General features: G+C 37.2%; 1 protein-coding gene across 3 annotated transcripts in view; it reads left to right on the top strand.

The window, feature by feature from the left end:
• Window positions 1-18160, top strand: part of AGBL4 (AGBL carboxypeptidase 4) — a 1130159-nt gene that overhangs the window by 342378 nt on the left and 769621 nt on the right. The window lies entirely within an intron of this gene.

The raw sequence follows: 18160 nt of genomic DNA, 5'->3' as shown, positions 1-18160 counted from the left end.
TGTCTAGTTCCTACCCAGGGGAACCAGTCCAGTCAACAATAGCATAATCGGATTAAAAAGGAGAGGGAGCTTTGATTTTATTCCTCTTTGTCTTAAAAAGCTACTATTTGTATTATCTATAGAATAAAGTCCCAATTCTTTGGCTTGGCAATCAGAGTCCTTAACATGGCATCTAGGCAGCTCACACATCGTCTGGCACAAAGGAGTGCTCAACAAGTAGTGTTTTAGAGTAGGTGAATAAATGAACCTGTCCTTGATGTATCCACATCCAACTTCTCCCTATGTAATTATGCACTCCCAGCCCTCAGGTCTTCATTCACATAAAGCTCTGGGCACTTAGGACCCTTTTCCTTCTTAATTCCCTATCGTAGTATTGTTGTTCCTTTCAGACCTGGGTCAGAACTTTCTCTGTTCTCTGCCCCAAGCGAAGCAGGACTAAGAACTTCTTCCTCTGTGGTCCCACTGCATGTTTCTATACCTCTAAATAGCCCTTGACAGTATTTTTAAAATAGGTGTGGATGGGCCTGTTATCTAATAGAATGTGACTTTTGAGGCAAGACCTTGTCTTGCTCATCTAGCATCAATAATTTAAACATGTTCGATGATCTAAATCAATATTCTCCATAAACTAAATTTTTTTGAGATATAAAGCCACAAGATTAAGAATGAGAAGAGAGTTTTCCACCCAACTGTGCAAAATGAATCCATCTCTTCTGGACCTCAATTTCTTAATCAAGTGACATAATTGGCCTAACTGATTGCTAAATTTCATTCTTACCTTAGCATTATTATTATCGTCGTCATTATTTCTGTTGTTATGGTTGTTATTTTACTTCAGCTATTACTACTACTATTTATACCACTATTATTACTACAACAACTACTATCTCAATTAACCATGCCAGTACCACTATTTATTGGGTCCCTACTATGTGTCAGGCTCTGTTTTAAGAACTTAACTTACATTATTGTATTTAATCTTCAGAACAACCACATGAATCAGATAGTATTGGCTTCATTTCACAGAGATGAGAATCGATGCTCACAAACTAAGATATTTGTCTGAAGTCACACAGCAGGTGTGTGACAGAGGTAGAATTTAAACCCAGTATTTTGAGCTCCAATTCCTAAAAAAAATGAACTTTTAATTTGTAATATTAATTATTTTGAACCCAAGAAAAATGTATATTCTGCTGTAAGTATATAATTGTTTATAATTTAAAAATACTATATCCTTATGAAAGACCTAGAGACTTCCGAAAAATCAAAGAATGGTAAATCCCTCATAATTCTACTTCCCAGAGAGAATGCATATTAACATACCTGTGAATTTTCTTCATGTGTTTTCTCTAGGAATGTATGTATATATATATATATATGTATGCATATATAATTAACAACTGCATATTAATTGAGATGCAAAATTGTCATGGTGGTAAAGATAGTGTGTGGAGGCTTTAACTCTTTTGCTATTTCCTGGCCTGAGCCTCATGTGCATTAGTAGTTCAGCTATTCAGGGACTGCTCCTACCAAAAAAACATTTGAGGCATTGGAGCTCTGACTCATACTAGCAATTTGTCTCCTCCAAGTGCCAGAGTTAGGGAACTTTAATTCAATGAGAATATTAGAGTCCTTGAAGAATGGCATAAAGATTATTGGGAGAAGAAATGAATTTCAACAACTGATTTAATTTCCCCTATTCTGGGGTAGTGGAGTAAGTCACTTCTAGAGCTTGCTGAAAGCCCAGTCCTTAAAAAAGATCCAGACTTTGAGATTAGATTAACTGGATTACAGTTCAGTATCTATTAATTCTTTACTTAGGAGCCCGAGGCACGCATCACTTCAGAAACTATCATAGAATCTAAGGAGAAACCGGAGTCTATGAAGGTTGAAGTAATTTGTTCTAATTCACATGCCTAAGAGATGATGGGCTCAGGACTAAAGCTTAGCAGGGCAAAGGAGTAAGCATCACTGTCGATGCAGCATTTACCTGACCATGTACTGTGTGAGGGCCTTGCCATACATTGTATTGTTTTACACTCTCATTGACTCTCCGAAATGAAGGTATTATCTCCCTTATGGAGATGAGAAAACAGAAAAAATAATGTGCCCAAGGTTGCAAACGTCTAGGAAGTGGCAAGACCAGGATTTGACTCTTTGTCCATTTGACGCCTGAGTCTGTATTCTTTCAGCAATACCCGTGTCTGCTGCTTTCTGGCTCAGAACAGTGTTCTTGCCAGGAGAGCCCTTTGCTATCATTTCTTGGAATGGCTGCTGTGGCTATCAGGGTACTGTGATAGGAGCATAATCATGATGAGTGTGAGGGGACAGGGGTTTCATTAAAGGGATTAGACATTACATAACTGTGGCAGGCTCTCAGGAAGCCACGATGGGAGAGTTGGAGGATCAGAGAGGGTCACCATCCCGTCAATCCAAGAAGCAAGGCGCCAGAGAGAGACAGCACAGTGAGTGGGCGTGGAGAGATCGATCCATGGAAAGCTGTTGCCTCTGTGTGGCTACTGATTCTGTGGGTCTGCTGCCAGATGTCTGGGGGTGGGTCTGAGTTCTCCAGTCAGCAGGACCAGCACTAGGGAAAAGAGCTGAAATTAGAGCTGGGAAGAGGAGGGATGGGCTGGAACCTGCAAGATCCCTCTGTGTCTGATGTCTGACTAAGAAACATCTGCCGAGACTAATGACTACTGCTTTATTTTCACCTTTTAAATCATGTACAAGCTCCTCTTTTGACCAACTGAACCAATAACCATGTAGGAGAAGTCGTTCTGAGAAACATAGTTCCCTGCTTAACTATATATCCCCCATAACCGCCATCTGAACAGTTCTGGAGGTAGTCTGTACCAGAGGAAAGGATGTCCAACTAGCTAACCCAAAGCCAAATAAATAGCTATTGCACTACTGTCCAATAGGACGTTTTGCAATCATGAAAATAGTCTACACCTACCATACACCTTTATGCCTCTCTCTTTTCCACTGCCTATGAGCTTCTTATGGGCAGAGACTATGTTATATTCCCAGTGATCAAGTAAAGGATCTAGCATATGCCTGTGGAGTAAAGGAATGGTCAGTCACTGTCACAGGCAGTAAGCTGTCAGGGTAGGTGCTAATGGGCCAAAGGGCAGACTAGAGAGGCAGCATTATGGAGTAATAGAATTTCAGGTCTGGAACAGGCAGCTTAGAGGCTGTGGTAGAAAGAACATAGGCTTTGGAGTTCAAAGTTCCTTGGTTATATATGTTGGGCAGGTTTTTGGGCCTTTCTACGTTTCATTTTCCTTATCTGTAAGAAAGGGAAGATTATACCTATTTCAGAGATGTGAGAAGTAGTGAAAGCATGTAAAACAACTTAGCATGGGGCCTGGCAAATACAATCTTTAATATATGTGGTTTCTTTTTAGAGATTTTTGAGTATGTATCCTTCATTATTAGTGAAGCTTTCCAGCAGGATTATAATCCATTTTTAGGATATACTGCAGTGACTCTTAAGTATAATTGATCATCCTCTAGTGCCAAAAACACAGGGCCAGTGGAGACCTTCATTTCTCCCTATAAGGGAAGAGTGAACCTAAGGACAATTAAAGAAGATTTTATAGATTTAACTGCATATTGGACAGATCGTCTGGGACCTCAGAGCCTTTCTGAGAATTACAAGGTTAAATGGTAATCGAATTATTTTTGCTGCATGAACGGAACTGTCCATGGTGACTCATGCCTGAACTAAGCTGGTTTCCTGACACTACATCACAGTCACTGCTCTGACCACTTCCATCTGAAGTATTGTCATTTTGTTTCATTTCACAAACAATTTAGACACGAATTGGATTTACCAGAGAGTAGGACTCAAAATACATTTAACTGGATCCACAGAAACAGAATTCAGGCATGGAACTTTGCCGGGTAGTCAGGGGATGAGCATCTTTCTCCTGCTCAGCCTGCTGCCTGCACTTGGGGCTTCTACAATTATGAGAACCCTCAATTGGATTATAGTTTTATGTAAGTCAAGCTAGTGAAGTATTAAGAAAATGCGTAATTCATTTTTACCCAGAAATTTAAGCCATGGCTTCTATTGTAGTAGCTAATCTGATTTCCTGGTCATATGAAACCTTAAAAGGGTCTTCCAAGGGCATGGAACCACAGAGCCCCCCTTTTCCCTCACTGTTTGCCAGCTTTATACACAGGAGCTCAGATTTCCTCTCAGGTCAGGATGTGTGTGGTGACATTTATAAATGAGTCCAAGTTGAAATGTTTTACTGAGCTCTTAGCAATATTTCTAGTAATAAGTAGTGTCAGGAAACCAGCTTAATTCAGGCTTGAGAAAGAACTGAAGAGGACAGGTAGTATTTGACTAGAAATCAAGAACCCAGAATTTGAAGGTTAACTCTACTATTTATCAGCTGAATTAGCTTCCTCATCTGTAAAATGAGAATGATTACATTTAGTTTGCAGAAGTGTGGTGGGTCTGAAATGAGGTACTAGGCAGCTAGGTGAATAGAAGAGCACAGGGCCTTGGAGGCTGGCAGGGTGGATTTGGGGCCTGTTTCTTCCGTAGCTCCCTGTTTGCCCTCAGTCAAATTACTTCTCCTTTCTGAGCTTCTAACCCCTCACACATAAAACGTAAAAATGATGGCAGATAGCCTCTTAAGTTTCCTTTGGGCTAGCAAGGCTTTGATGATCATGTCTCTCTCTATTTTAGCTGAGAAAAGGAGCTAACAGCACTACCAGTCTCTCCCTGCAAGAGGTCCTTGTTGCCTCCAAGGTGGGCCTTTAACCAAGCCAGTTCTAGTTTACCTTGTTTCAGCTCCTAACTCCTTCCAAGCCACCTCTTCATTAAACACACACACACACACACACACACACACANATATATATATATATATATATATATATATATATATATATATATTTGCATGTAAACTGCGACTCAGGATTTAATCTCAAATGATCTTTCCAAAATATCTGGTGTATTCAAATATTCAAATTTTGTGTCTAAGGAGCTTAAATCTCAGCTCTGGGAGGAACCTCAGCCATCATTCTATATAACTTCCCCACTCCCTACCCATGATCCCATCTGCAGTTGCCCTGATAGAGGGCATTGAACTTCTAGTGATGAGGCACTCACTAGTAGTGCACTGTATCTTTGGACCATTCCTAATTATCTGTACCAGCTTGCTCCACAAAGCTTGAAGTTTGGTGATAAAACTTACAGCAAGGGAACATTACTACTTCAGATATAATGTACTCGCAAATGATCCACACACCTGCCCATTTGTGGAAATGCTTTGACATTCACTTATCCTGACTCATAGTTATGGGACATTGTAGCATATTTAGTCAGTAATTAAAGATCTCCTTTTGTGTGCTGGATCTGTTACTTGCCAATGGAAGGTCTTGGACAGGTCTGTTCATGTCCCTGCTTCTCCTCATTTGTAAAGTGGATATAAGAATAGTCAACCTGCCTTTCTCCAAGTTGTTGAAAGGATAAACTAAGGTAACATAAATAATATGCATTATAAAGTGCTATAGCAGGGGTCAGCAAACACTGGCCTTTGGGCTGACTGTCTGTTTTTGTAAATAAAGTTTTATTGTACTAGTCATGCCCATTCATTTATGCTTTCATGCTACTTTGTCTGAGTTGAATACTTGGAACAGAAACTGTGAGGCCCACAGGCCTAAAATATTTACTACGTAGCCCTTTATGGAAAAGATTGCTGACTACTATGCTATACAAATATGTGTTCATTATTAGAATTACTAGGATTATTTTAGGAAAAGGCATAAGATGATTATATTGTTGTACAGTAATAGAAAAGAATCTAGTCAGCTCACTGGTGAATGTTAATTGAGCACCTAACAATGTCAAGAACCGCCGTAGGTAACTTACATGCCTTTTCTTGTTTAATCTTAACAGCAGCACTCTATGTCAGGCATCTTATTGCATCCATGTTACCAATCAATTGACTCTCAGTAACTTGACCAAGGTCACACTGGCAGAGACTGTGCATGGCAGAAATTTAAATATCTGGTTCCAAAATTGATGTTCTTTTTATGTGCCACCTACCCTCTCATAGTCATAACTTTAAGTATTGTAATTGTTGTTAGAGCCTTTATAGAAAGCCTTAAGGATCTTAAAAGTTGTATATGATCAAGTTAATAATGGGTACAAATGTCTATCATGCATTATAAATACATTAATTTCAGAAAAGAGTTCAAATATATCAGTAAGATCAGTGCTTTGAAAACATATAGAAACAGATAATAGCAAAACCTAGCCAACTCATGAAGATTGAATAGTAAGGATTACTGAATTTGTGAATGTTTTGACATCATCACTACATCTTTGTCAGCACACACCAACCTTTTTCAATTTAGGTATCTATTAGTTCAGGACTGAAAATCTCAATGGAATCGCACATGGTGAAAAGAGAGGATGAAAGGAGTCTCTAAGCTGACAGGCTGATTGTTCCTCTAGTCTATGTTTTTTGAAAATCTTCTAACATTAACTGTAAAATAGTCAAAACTTTAATAAAGTAGGTTGGGTTACTTCATTAAAAGTGAGGTATAAAGGAAAAGATTATCAAGAGCTTTTAGATAGAACATGAGGGTTATCTTATCAACTATAATAAAAAAGGTAACAACATATATCCCGTTCTTCACAAGATGCTAATGTCACACTTGTCATCCATGTATCATTTGTAGAATTTAGAGTTAAAGGAACCTTAAAGAGCCTTCTATTTAACCTCCTCAGTTTATAGATAAGAAAACTGAGGCTCAGAAAAGTTTAGTTATTTGCCTAAGGTCACACAGCTAATGTATGTCAGAACTAGAACTCAAAAACTGACTCCTTTCTCTTCATATTTTTATTAGTTTATTCATCCATTCATTAATTGTTGAAAATTAGATTAGTTATTCATCTAACATTTATTGAGGTCCTGCTACATGGTATCTGCTATATTAGATGCCATCACATGTGTTATTTCATTTAATCTTCATGAGGTAGGTATTATTACCTTCATTTTATAGCTGAGAAAACTGAGATTAAAGAGATTAACAACCTTGCCCAAGGTCTCACAGCTTTGACATAAATTAACTAGCTAGAGAGAATATGGAGCCAATTTCAAACTCCCTATACAATTCCAAAGTCAGGCAAATAGTGCTAATTAATCTGCTCTTCCAACTCTGAAATAATTGTTTTGTCAGACTTTTAACCTGAGCTGATGGAAAACTTAGCATCTGATGTCCTGGCCAGAGCCTGAAGAGGTGATTTTCTGAATTATCAAGTGAATAATAGATTTATGTGTTTTATTTTATTTTACATTTTGTTTACCTCATTTTCCTTATTTACACATTTTAAATGGCTGCAGTCATAGAAGTGAAAGATTACATATTGCTTTTTATTAGTTAACATCAGAACATCTTATAATCTTCCAAAGTCAGCCCATATTCCATTCCATGCATAGGCTTTGCAATTTTAATAGTCAAAGGCTAGTCAGTTGCAAAATTGTACTATAATTTACTCTATCCTCTTAATTGCACATTGATTTTTTAAACTAACATAGCTATTGAACATGTTCTAACATTTAGGGTTATTCACTGTTTTTTGTCTTCTGTTTATTATTTAAGAAATAACATGGGAGATAGTTTCAAATCACTAGGTCAAAGGGTATGAATATCATTATTGTTCTTATATATTTCTATATGAATACTGAAAGGGATTGTACAAATTTACAGTGCCTACATGAGTTAAAAAAGTAATGCATTCACCACATTGGGGGCTATTACATTTTTGACATATTTTTGCTAATTTATAATAGTAAATGGCTAGATTCTTTAGATACCTGGCATGTATGTAGCAAGGTGATGTTTTATAACCCAAACACAAAGATTTAATCCTTATTTTTGCCTAAATAGTTTTTCTCCCTTTGAGTTAGCATGTTATCCATAGATTCTAGGCCACAGAATATCAAACATTTCAGATGCCTGCTGTGAGTGATGATGACAAAAAGAAAGCACTTTCAAACCTAAGATTTTCTACAATATTTATGACTTCTCTTAGTTTCTTTCTTATTAAGGCTAAACATAATCTCACTTAGAAAATTGTGCAAAGGATATAAAGAAGTTTGATTAAAGACTTCTTCAAATGTTGATGTATCTTTTTAATATATAACCTTTAATATTGTAACCAATAATTAAAATAAATCTACATCAAAAAAGCAATAAAGAAGCTAACCATGAAAATCTTCATTAAGTACAGTTTTAATGCATTTATTTTATTTCACTTAGGAATATTTTATATAGGCACATATTTTGGAATAAATAATAGGAACCCTCTTTGATATGTCTTAGAGAGTTTGGAGTTTCATATGAAAAAGATTTTAGTTATTCACTCAATAAATCTGCATTACTTAATATATTTTTTTGTGTGTGTGGTAAAAATTATGTAACTTAAAAGTTACTATCTGAACCATTTTTTTACTATACAGTAGTGTTACTCTATGTATATTTTTGTGCAACAGATCTCTACAACTGTTACATCTTGCAAAACAGAAACTCTATAACCATTGAATAATAACTTCCGTTCCCCTCATTCCCCCAGCCTCTAAGAACTACCATTGTACTTAGTTTTTCTAAGAGTGTGACTACTTTAGATACATCATATAAGTAGAATCATGCAGTATTTTTCTTCCTGTGACTGGCTTATTTCATTTAGCATAATGTCCTCAAGATTCATCGATTTGTAGCATATACTAGGATTCACTTCATTTTTAAAAAAAATTAAAGTTTATTGGGGTGACTGACAATGGTTAGTAAAGTTACATAGGTTTCAAGTGTACAATTCTGTAATACATCATCTATATATCACATTGTGTGTTCACCACCAAGTCAGTTCTTCTTCTGTCACTATATATTTGATCCCGTTTACCCTCATTTTTAAGACCGAATTTTTTTCTTTATCCATTTATCTGTAGATGGGTATTTAGATTGCTTCCCCCTCTTGGCTATTGTGACTAATGCTGCACTGAACATGGGTATGCAAATACCTTTCCAAAATCTTGTTTTCAATTCTATTGGACATATACCCAGAATTGAGATTTCTGGATCATATGGTTACTCTATTTTTAACTTTATGAGGAACCTCCATACTGTTTTCCATAGAGGCTGGGCCATTTTATATTCCCATCAACAGTGCACAAGGATTATAATTTCTCAACATCCCCACCAACACTTGTTATTTTCTGTTTTTTTTTGTTTTTGTTTTTTGATAGTGGACATCCTAATGGGTGTGGTTTTGATTTGCATCTCTTTGTGGTTTTGATTTGCATTTCACCTTTAATATTCTTGTTGGTCATTTGTATATCTTCTTTAGGAAAATGTTTATTTAGGTCCTTTGCTCATTTTTAAATTGGATTATTTGTTGTTGAATTGTAGGAGTTCTTTATATATTATAAATATATATGATTTGCAGATGTCTCCTCCTATTCCTTAGGTTGCCTTTTCACATTGTTGATTGTTTCCTTTGCTGTGTAGACGTTTTTAAGTTTTATTTTTGCTTTTGTTACCAATGCTTTTGGTGTCATATCTAAGAAATCATTGCCAACTATGATCATAAAGCTTTTCCCATATGTTTTCTGCTAGGAATTTTATATTTTCAGGTCTTACATTTTGATCTTTAATTCATTTTGAGCTAATTTTTGTATATAGTGTAAGATAAGGGTCCATCTTCATTCCTTTGCATGTGAGTATCCAGTTTTCCCAACACAATTTGTTGAGACTATCTTTCATTTGTTTTGTAGTCTTGGTACACTTGTCAAATATCATTTTACCATATACTAAGGTTTGTCAATGAAGTTCGCGAACTCATCCTAGAAAAAATGCTACATACCTTATTACTGAATATTCCTACAGTCAGTCACCTTCGAAGTACTCCCCTTGGGAAGCTATGCACTGACACCAGTGGCTAGTCCACCCTTCAAAGTAATTTTGGAACTCTTTTTCTGGAATGGCCATGAGAGCTGTCATTGTATTACCCTTGATGTCTTGAATGTCATCAAAATATCTTCCTTTCAATATTTCCTTTATCTTCAGGTAAAGAAAGAAGTCATTGGGGGCCAGATCAGGTGAGTAGAGAGGGTGTTCCAATATACAGTTATTTGTTTACTGGCTAAAAACTCCCTTATAGACAGTGCCATGTGAGCTGGTACATTGTCGTGATGCAAGAGCCATGAATTGTTGGCAAAAAGTTCAGGTCGTCTAACTTTTTCACGCAGCCTTTTCAACACTTCCAAATAGTAAACTTGGTTAACTGTTTGTCCAATTGGTACAAATTCATAATGAATAATCCCTCTGATATCAAAAAAAGTTAGCAACATCGTCTCAACAAGTTTGTGAACTTAAGTGTCAGACCTCGTATATGTCATGTATACATATATTTGGGCTCTCTATACTATTCCATTGGTCTATATGTCGGTATTTATAGCAGCACCGTATTGCCCATTCTGCTTTGATTACTATAGCTTTGTAATACATTTTGCAACCAAGAAGTATAAAGTTTCCAGCTCTATTTATCTTTTCCAAGATTGTTTTATCTTTTTAGGGTCCTTTCAGATTACATATGAATTTTAGGATTATGTTTTCTATTTTAAAAAAATGGCATTGGGGTTTTCGTAGGTATTGCATTGAATCTACAGAAAATTTTGGGTGGTGGACATTTTTAACAATATTAAGTCTTCCAATCCATGCACATGGGATGCTTTCCCATTTATTTGTGTCTTCTTTATTTTACCAATATTATGCAGTTTTTAGTGTATAAGTCTTTCACTTTGTTGGTTATGTTTATTCTTAATATTTTACATTTTTTCATGAAATTGTAAATGGGATTGTTTTTGTAATTTCTATTTGGATAGTTTGTTGTTAGTGTATGGAAACTCAAATGATTTTTGTATGCTTATTTTGTATCGTGCAACCTGACTGAATTTGTTTATTTCTAACAGATTTGTGTGTGTGTGTGTGTGTGTGTGTGCATGTATGTGTGCACGCGCTTTTTAGGGTTTTCTACATATAAAATTGTACAATCTGCAAACAGAATAATTTTGTTTGTTCCTTTCCAGTTTGGATGCCATTTATTTCTTTTACCTGACTAATTGCTATTGGTAGGACTCCAGTACTATGTTAAATAAAAGTGGAGTGAGATTTTTTCCTTGTTCTGGATGTTAGATGGAAAGATTTTAGTTTTTCACCATTCACTATGATGTTAACTGTGGAATTTTCATATATGTCCTATGTTATGGTGAGGTAATTTCCTCCCATTAATAGTTTGTTGAGTGTTTTTATCATGAAATGGTACTGAATTTTTTCTAATGCTTTTTCTGCATCAATTGAGACAGTCATGTGGTTTTTGTCCTTCATCCTGACAATGTGGTATATTACGTTGATTGCTTTTTATGTATTGAACCATCCTTGCATTTCCAGTTGCATTGCTTAACTCCTAATGTGCATCTGGTAAATAATAAGATGCAGGGACTCAAATCTTGACAAAATATAAACAAATAGAAATGCCGTCCTATTCCTTATCTTGTCTTGGTCTTGTTCCTTTTGCTACTACTCTGTTACATCAGTTAGAATGCCAAGTATAAGTAAAAACAATGTCAACCACTTCTCAATGCCTAGTGGAGATACCCTTTATATGTATACTTGAAGTATTCATGTGAATTAGTCTGGGTACTCTTATGGGAAAGTATTGAGTATTTCGGTCTAGGGGAACTTTAATTTGGTTTATTAATGAATATATGCTGATGCTGAAGAAGAGATGGGGCTATGTTGTACCAAGCCATGCAGCCAAAAACAAGCATGAATTTCCACTCTGTGCCAGGCAGCTCTATACTGCATCAAATAAGACATAAATTCTGCTATTGAGAAAGCAACTGTCCAATTGGTGAGACAAGTATGCAACTATGACAGTTCTGTAAGCAAAGTATACTAGGATTCCAGAAGCTATTAAAGTTAATTGCAAATTAGGAAATCATGGAAGATCAGGGAAGTCATCACAGAGGCAGTGGTATATTTGAACTGAGCCTTTAAAGATGAGAAATCTGATGGTGGAGAAGTACAAACCTGCAAAAGCCCTTGAGCTCATATGTGTACTACTTCCGTACCACACTAGGGCATGAGAATCTTTGTACTGGTTCAGTCTCCCTGGGCCCACCACGTTGCCGGTATCCAGGGGCCTCAGTCCTCTTCCCATTGGTATATGTGTGTGTGTGTGTATGTGTGTGTGTGTGTAGGGGGACATTATGATGTGCTGCTCATATCTTCCTTCAAAAAAACCTGCTCTGGAGAGCATGGTTGATGGACAACCTCCAAGTGACACACCAGACCACATGTCCTCTGAGTTACTCTGGACTGGGTAGGGTAAGGGTATTACAGCTGTACCATTGCTGCCCAATGCAAAAGACTTCTAAAGGTAACTTTTCTCAGACTATCCATTGGCCTGCCTGAGACTTTCTCAGAACTACACTGCAGCCTCAGGTTCTTCCTACCCAATGCTTCCTCTCTTCTCTGCTTTCACAGGTGCCAGACTTGCATTCCTATTTGAAAGCTCTTCCTGACTACTCGTGCTCCCTTCCTCTTATCCTTAATGGGAAATCCTCCCCAAAACCCACTAGCAGATCTAATGCCGTCTTGGTTTCTTCTTGCCGAATGACCCAAAATGACAAAGGAGGGAAACCCTCCTTCTCCTTCCCACCAGGGTTATTTCTCCATTGTTCCCCACTTCAAGGCAGTGGCCTTTCTTCTTAGGTACTATTACTACTATATCTCAACAGTGTTAGGGCATCATAATAGCTAAGCATAGACGTTTTCTTTAAGCAGCTTCTGTTTTTAGAACTACAGCTCGCTTGAGGCAAGTGAATACAAAGGCCTGGTTAATTTCTTTTCTTTGGAGAGGGGAAAACCTAGAAAACAAAACACAAAGAGCTCTCATTACTTTACAATATTTATTTACTTATTAAGAGATTTAGGTAATATTTGAACTATACTCCTTCACATATAGTATTTCATTTGACATTCACAATAGTTCTTAGAGGTAGATTTTATATTTTTTAGATGAACACATTTAGGATGAAACAGATTAAGTGGTTTTACAAAAGTCACACAGAAAATAAATCGCCAGACTGGTAGCTTCACCCTAGCCTGCTGAACATCAAATCCTGTGTTCTCTCTAATGCACCGCCCTGTAACATGCCCTCTTTCTAAGGCCTTAGGAATGGATGGACTCCTAATTCCTTCATGGGTGTGTGTGACTTGTGCAACCTCACAGTCAGAAGAGCCCTGCACTTTTTTTTAATGTTTTCTTGAAATTCTTAATAAGTTTCGAACAAGGGGCCTCACATTTTTGTTTTGCATTGGTCCCCACAAATTAGGTAGCCAGTTTTCTCTTAGGTGACTTTCTTAGTCCTTTAAGACTGCTATAGCAAACTAGTCCAGACTGGGTAGCTTATAAACAACATTTAAGGCTCATAGGTCTAGAGGTGTCAAACTGGTGGCCCGCGGGCCACATGTGGCCCTCGAGGTAGTTTTTTTGTGGCCCACAATGCTCTGAAATAAAATGAACATAAAAAAAATTGTTATGAAGAAAATAGCGCTAGGGGAGATGGAGGCAATGCTGTACACACAATTCCCTCGTTAACCCTTTAATTACTGAAGACAAGTGTACACGTGGCCCAGTGCCTTTGCTGGAGGCCTGTGGGCGTGTATAAACGTGCTGACTCAGTTCCGGCGACATTTGGAAGCGATATGTCTGCCACTCTCAGTGTCACGTAATGTAAACAGATCCCAATAGCGAAAAGGTTAAAAAGAGCACTTGGGTAAAATGAATAATTTTAGTTTTATAAATGCATTAAATAAAATAAATGTTTAAATAAAAGCAATTATATAGTGTTTTAATTATCCTATCCATATTCCTGAATCTTCACTTCAGAATATAAATTTAAAAAATTTGTAAATGTGATGTGGCCCACGTGAATCTTGCCTGTTGCACCAAATGGCCCGTGTTTTGATTGAGTTTGGCACCCCTGGGCTAGAGGGCTAGATGTCCAAGATCAGGATGCCAGCATGGTCAGGTTCTAGTGAGGCCCTTTCTGGGTTACAGACTTCTCATTGTCTGCTCACATGGTGGAAGGGGGCTAGGGAACTCTGGGAATCTATTTGGTAAAAGCACTGATTCCATTCATGAGGGCTCTGCCCTCATGACCTTATCTCCTCTTCAAGGTCCCATCTGCCAATACCATCACATTTTGGGATTAGAATTTCAATATTTGAATTTGTGTGTGTGTGGGGAGGGGTGGGACAAAAATTGTCAGACCATAACAATTATGTTATGATTTTTTAGCTGTCGAAACTAATTTTTCTTCCATAAGGAGTTTGGGTTTTATATTTAGAGCAGTAGGAAACCAAGTCAACATAGTTTAGCTGAATAATTCCTGGGAAATGTCAGAGATCTTAGGTTCTCCATCTGACTGTAAGACTTTTGGCAAATTCTCATTCCTATATCTGCTAGGCCAAATATCGCTCCCCTTCACATCTCCATCACTAGCCTCTACCATTGGCTTCTTCAGATTTGCATTTTAGGCAGATTTCTCTGGTAGCTCTGTAAAGGGGCTTGGAGAGGTCAGACTGAGATGAAACTAGAAATATGGATTCCTTGAGGTCCATAAGCAGACACTGTTTATATTGTGACTGAGGAAAGCATCTGACCATTTCTTGGCATAGGGCCACAGTCCTTTATCTTTAAATATGAAATCCAAAAATGGTGGATTTTCTAGTAATGTTAAACTTATTTGATGGCAAAATTTGACATATCTGGATTTGAGGTGACAGTTTTTATTCATCCCTCTTAGTGTGAATATTTGTACATTTTGCTACAGAAATATGAATATTTACTACTGCCCTGAATCCACTGAGTGTGTGAAATAATATAAAAAATATGTATTGAAACTAATTTTTAAAAAATTGAATGCCAAAATTTTTTGATTCCTGAGAGTTTAGGCTAAGGGATTGTATACCTACATTTCTTCACTCACTGATAAGAGTATTTATGTAGATCTGCAGGGAATTTATGCACAGGGAGACAATTTTAAGCCCACCATATCTTCTAAAGTCAGTGATTTGTGGAACTTCGTGGCCTCCTGAAACAACCCAAGCAAGAACTTTTTGGGAGAGTGGGTGCCAAAGAAGGTAGAATTCGAGAATGGGTTCTAAATAAACCAGAAGATTAAAAAGTCATGCAGATTGAAAAAAGGCTCATTGCCTAAATTTTTCTTGATTTTTTTTTTGTTGTTGTTGAATTATTTTTATCCAGGACCTAAGGTACTTACAGTTTACTCAAGTTCCTTTTTAATTAGTTAATTTTATTTTATTAATTGGGCACAGTTTAGTCAGGCTGCCTAACATAGAATAGGAGCTTAATAAATGCTTGTCAAACACATGAATAGTTGAAATAGATTTTTTTACATTCACATTTCCATTTACCTGTAATGGCACCCATGTGCTTCAACTAAGTGTTTTCATTAAAAAGATAGATCAGTGTTTGTTATTAAGCTATCTTTAGAAAAATTTTAATAGAGAGAAATTTAATGACATAGATAATAACTTCATTCATTCAGGAAACTTTTATTTGGTACCTACTATGTGGTAGGCCCAGTAGCAAGCACTGGGAGTATGATAGTGAAGTACAGTTAGTTCCTGCCTGTGAGGAGCTTACATGCAGGATATAATCCACAGCCACACAACCACACTCAAACCATGCACCTCGTTTCTTTTTCCACGACTTCACTAGCTTTCCTCACCCTCCTAGGTGTATGTTCCTGAAGATTCATGCTTTCGTTCTTTCCTTTTTCAACACTCTGCATTGTAGTGGCAAACATGTTTTTAGAGCTAGAGTTTTGGCTCTACCACTTGATCTTAGATGAATTACTGAATCTCACTGAACTTCAGTTACCTTTTCCATAAAGTAAAGGTGAACTAATAGTATCACCTACCATATCCTGTTGTAAGGGCTGTGAGCAAATGTGTGAGGAAAGTACTTTTACTTGGTATAACTTTACAGAAAACTTATTGTAATAATTTCTTGGACAGCATAGTGCCTTTAATTACACATTAAGTTTCTGTTTCCAAATTTCATTGTACCTGCTGGGTATTTCTACTTAGCTACTCTGCAACCAGCTGAAACCTTCTGGTAGATTGACTTCTTTGCTCGCTTCTTGACCATCTGAGTTATTGCATCATCTCTTCTGGGCTCTGCTGTGCCTCCCATGCTCCTTGGCTTTTATGGAACAGATGTGTCTTCTGTTGTAAGTGAAAAACCTCTGATTGGCCTGAAGAATTCTTATAGGAATGATTCAAGGAGAAATAAGGTTGGGCCTATACTGAATGGGCTCTTAATGCCAGACAACCAGAATCCTCCTGGAAGATATTTAGTAAATGATTCTTGTTAAGTGACAACTAACCTCACAGCATTTGAAGTATTTAGAGAATATTTATTGAATGACTGCTTTGTACCAGGTCTCATCTCATTTATTCTTTTCAAACAACCAATGAGGAATTCTTTTGTGACACTACAACTGTGATCTGACTCGATTGGTGGCCTTAAGAGATGATGAGACCCTTGTGACTAGAAGTATTTACACAGAGGCCAATATAAATGGTGACGCTCCAGCTCCTGCCGCTGCTGTGAGTCCTTCGTCTGTGACCCAGGAGTCTTATATCTTCTGCCAGTAACCATGAAACCATGACAGTTATTTTGTTAGCTTGGAATTAGGGTAAAATCTCAGACCCTTCACAGTTCTTAACAGTGAGCAGGGAATGACATCTGAAGATTGTTTCCTATTTGAGACCAAAAGACACTGTGCTTAAAGCCAGACAGTTGTAGGTAGATACTATTCTTTGCTTTGCCCCTGCTAGCTGTCTGTCCATGAATAAGTTACTTAACACTTCTGGAGATAATAATTTTCTCATTGATAATTTAAAAGTAATAATACCAGCTTTACCAAGTTGCTGGGAGAATTAACAGGGATACTAATTATTTGAATGCCACTAATCCAGGGCCTGGAACATGGAAGATACGTGGTAGAGAATTACTGTCCTGGTTTTTCTGGTCTTAGGATTCTGTGCTACTCTCATTTCTAAGTGCTTCTCTACCCTGGCCTCAACTCCTGTGAAATGGGAAGAAATAGGTGTTAGTATTAGACTTAACTGGTTTATATTCTCTTCTCAACCAAAGTTTTCTTTCTTTTCTCCCATACATACCCTTGAAAATGTTACTTCCTTTTCTCTTAAGAAAATTTTAATTCAAATGGTATTCATGAGGCGCCTTCTTTGAGCCAAACGCCAAGGATATGGAGATAATGTAGACTTGTTATTTCAAGTAAACATTCACTAAACATTTACCGAACACTTATAATGTGCCAGACGCCATTTTAATTGTTGTAGCAGTAGCATGGACAATACAGTTAAGGTCCCTGCTCTTGTGGTATTTATATTGTATCATAACAATTAAAAATCCAATGTGGTAATTAAAAATCCAGTAGCAGTACAAGTTGGGATCTGTAGAAACAACTGACTCTGAAGCCTAAGGATTCCTGGAGACATAGCCCCTGAGTGACCTTGAAGGGTGAGGAAGGATTAGCCAGGTTATAAAGGTTTGTCAAGTCAGTCTCTGCAGGAAATAGATGGAATATCCAGCATAAATAGGTAACTACAATATTGCCACAGGGGTATGAAAGACAGTTCGGGGAATATAATTAATAATGTTGTAAATATTTTGCAGGGTGTCAGGTCACATGCCTTATTAGGGAGACCACTTCATGGATGGGGTAGAGGCTTGATCACTGCACTGTACACCTGAAGCTGATGTTGTATAATATTGTATGTCAACTATAATTGAATATATATATTGTCATGGAATGTGGAGTATAGTGTGGGAGTGGAGTCAATGGAATTGTAATAGATAAGCATGATATCGGGGGTGGGGAGAGGGGCGGCAGATTGGGGAGGGGGGTTGTCACTTTGAGGGGTAAAAAGTATAACTATTGCACTGTGTTGTACAGCTGATACTAATTTTAAAAAAAGAATATCCAGAAAGATAATTGAAGAGAGT

Source organism: Hipposideros armiger, unplaced genomic scaffold, assembly GCF_001890085.2.
Source record: "Hipposideros armiger isolate ML-2016 unplaced genomic scaffold, ASM189008v1 scaffold_261, whole genome shotgun sequence".
Taxonomy (NCBI): Eukaryota; Metazoa; Chordata; class Mammalia; order Chiroptera; family Hipposideridae; genus Hipposideros; species Hipposideros armiger.
Note: the sequence above shows the minus strand (reverse complement) of the source record. Positions and strands in the feature narration are given on the sequence as shown.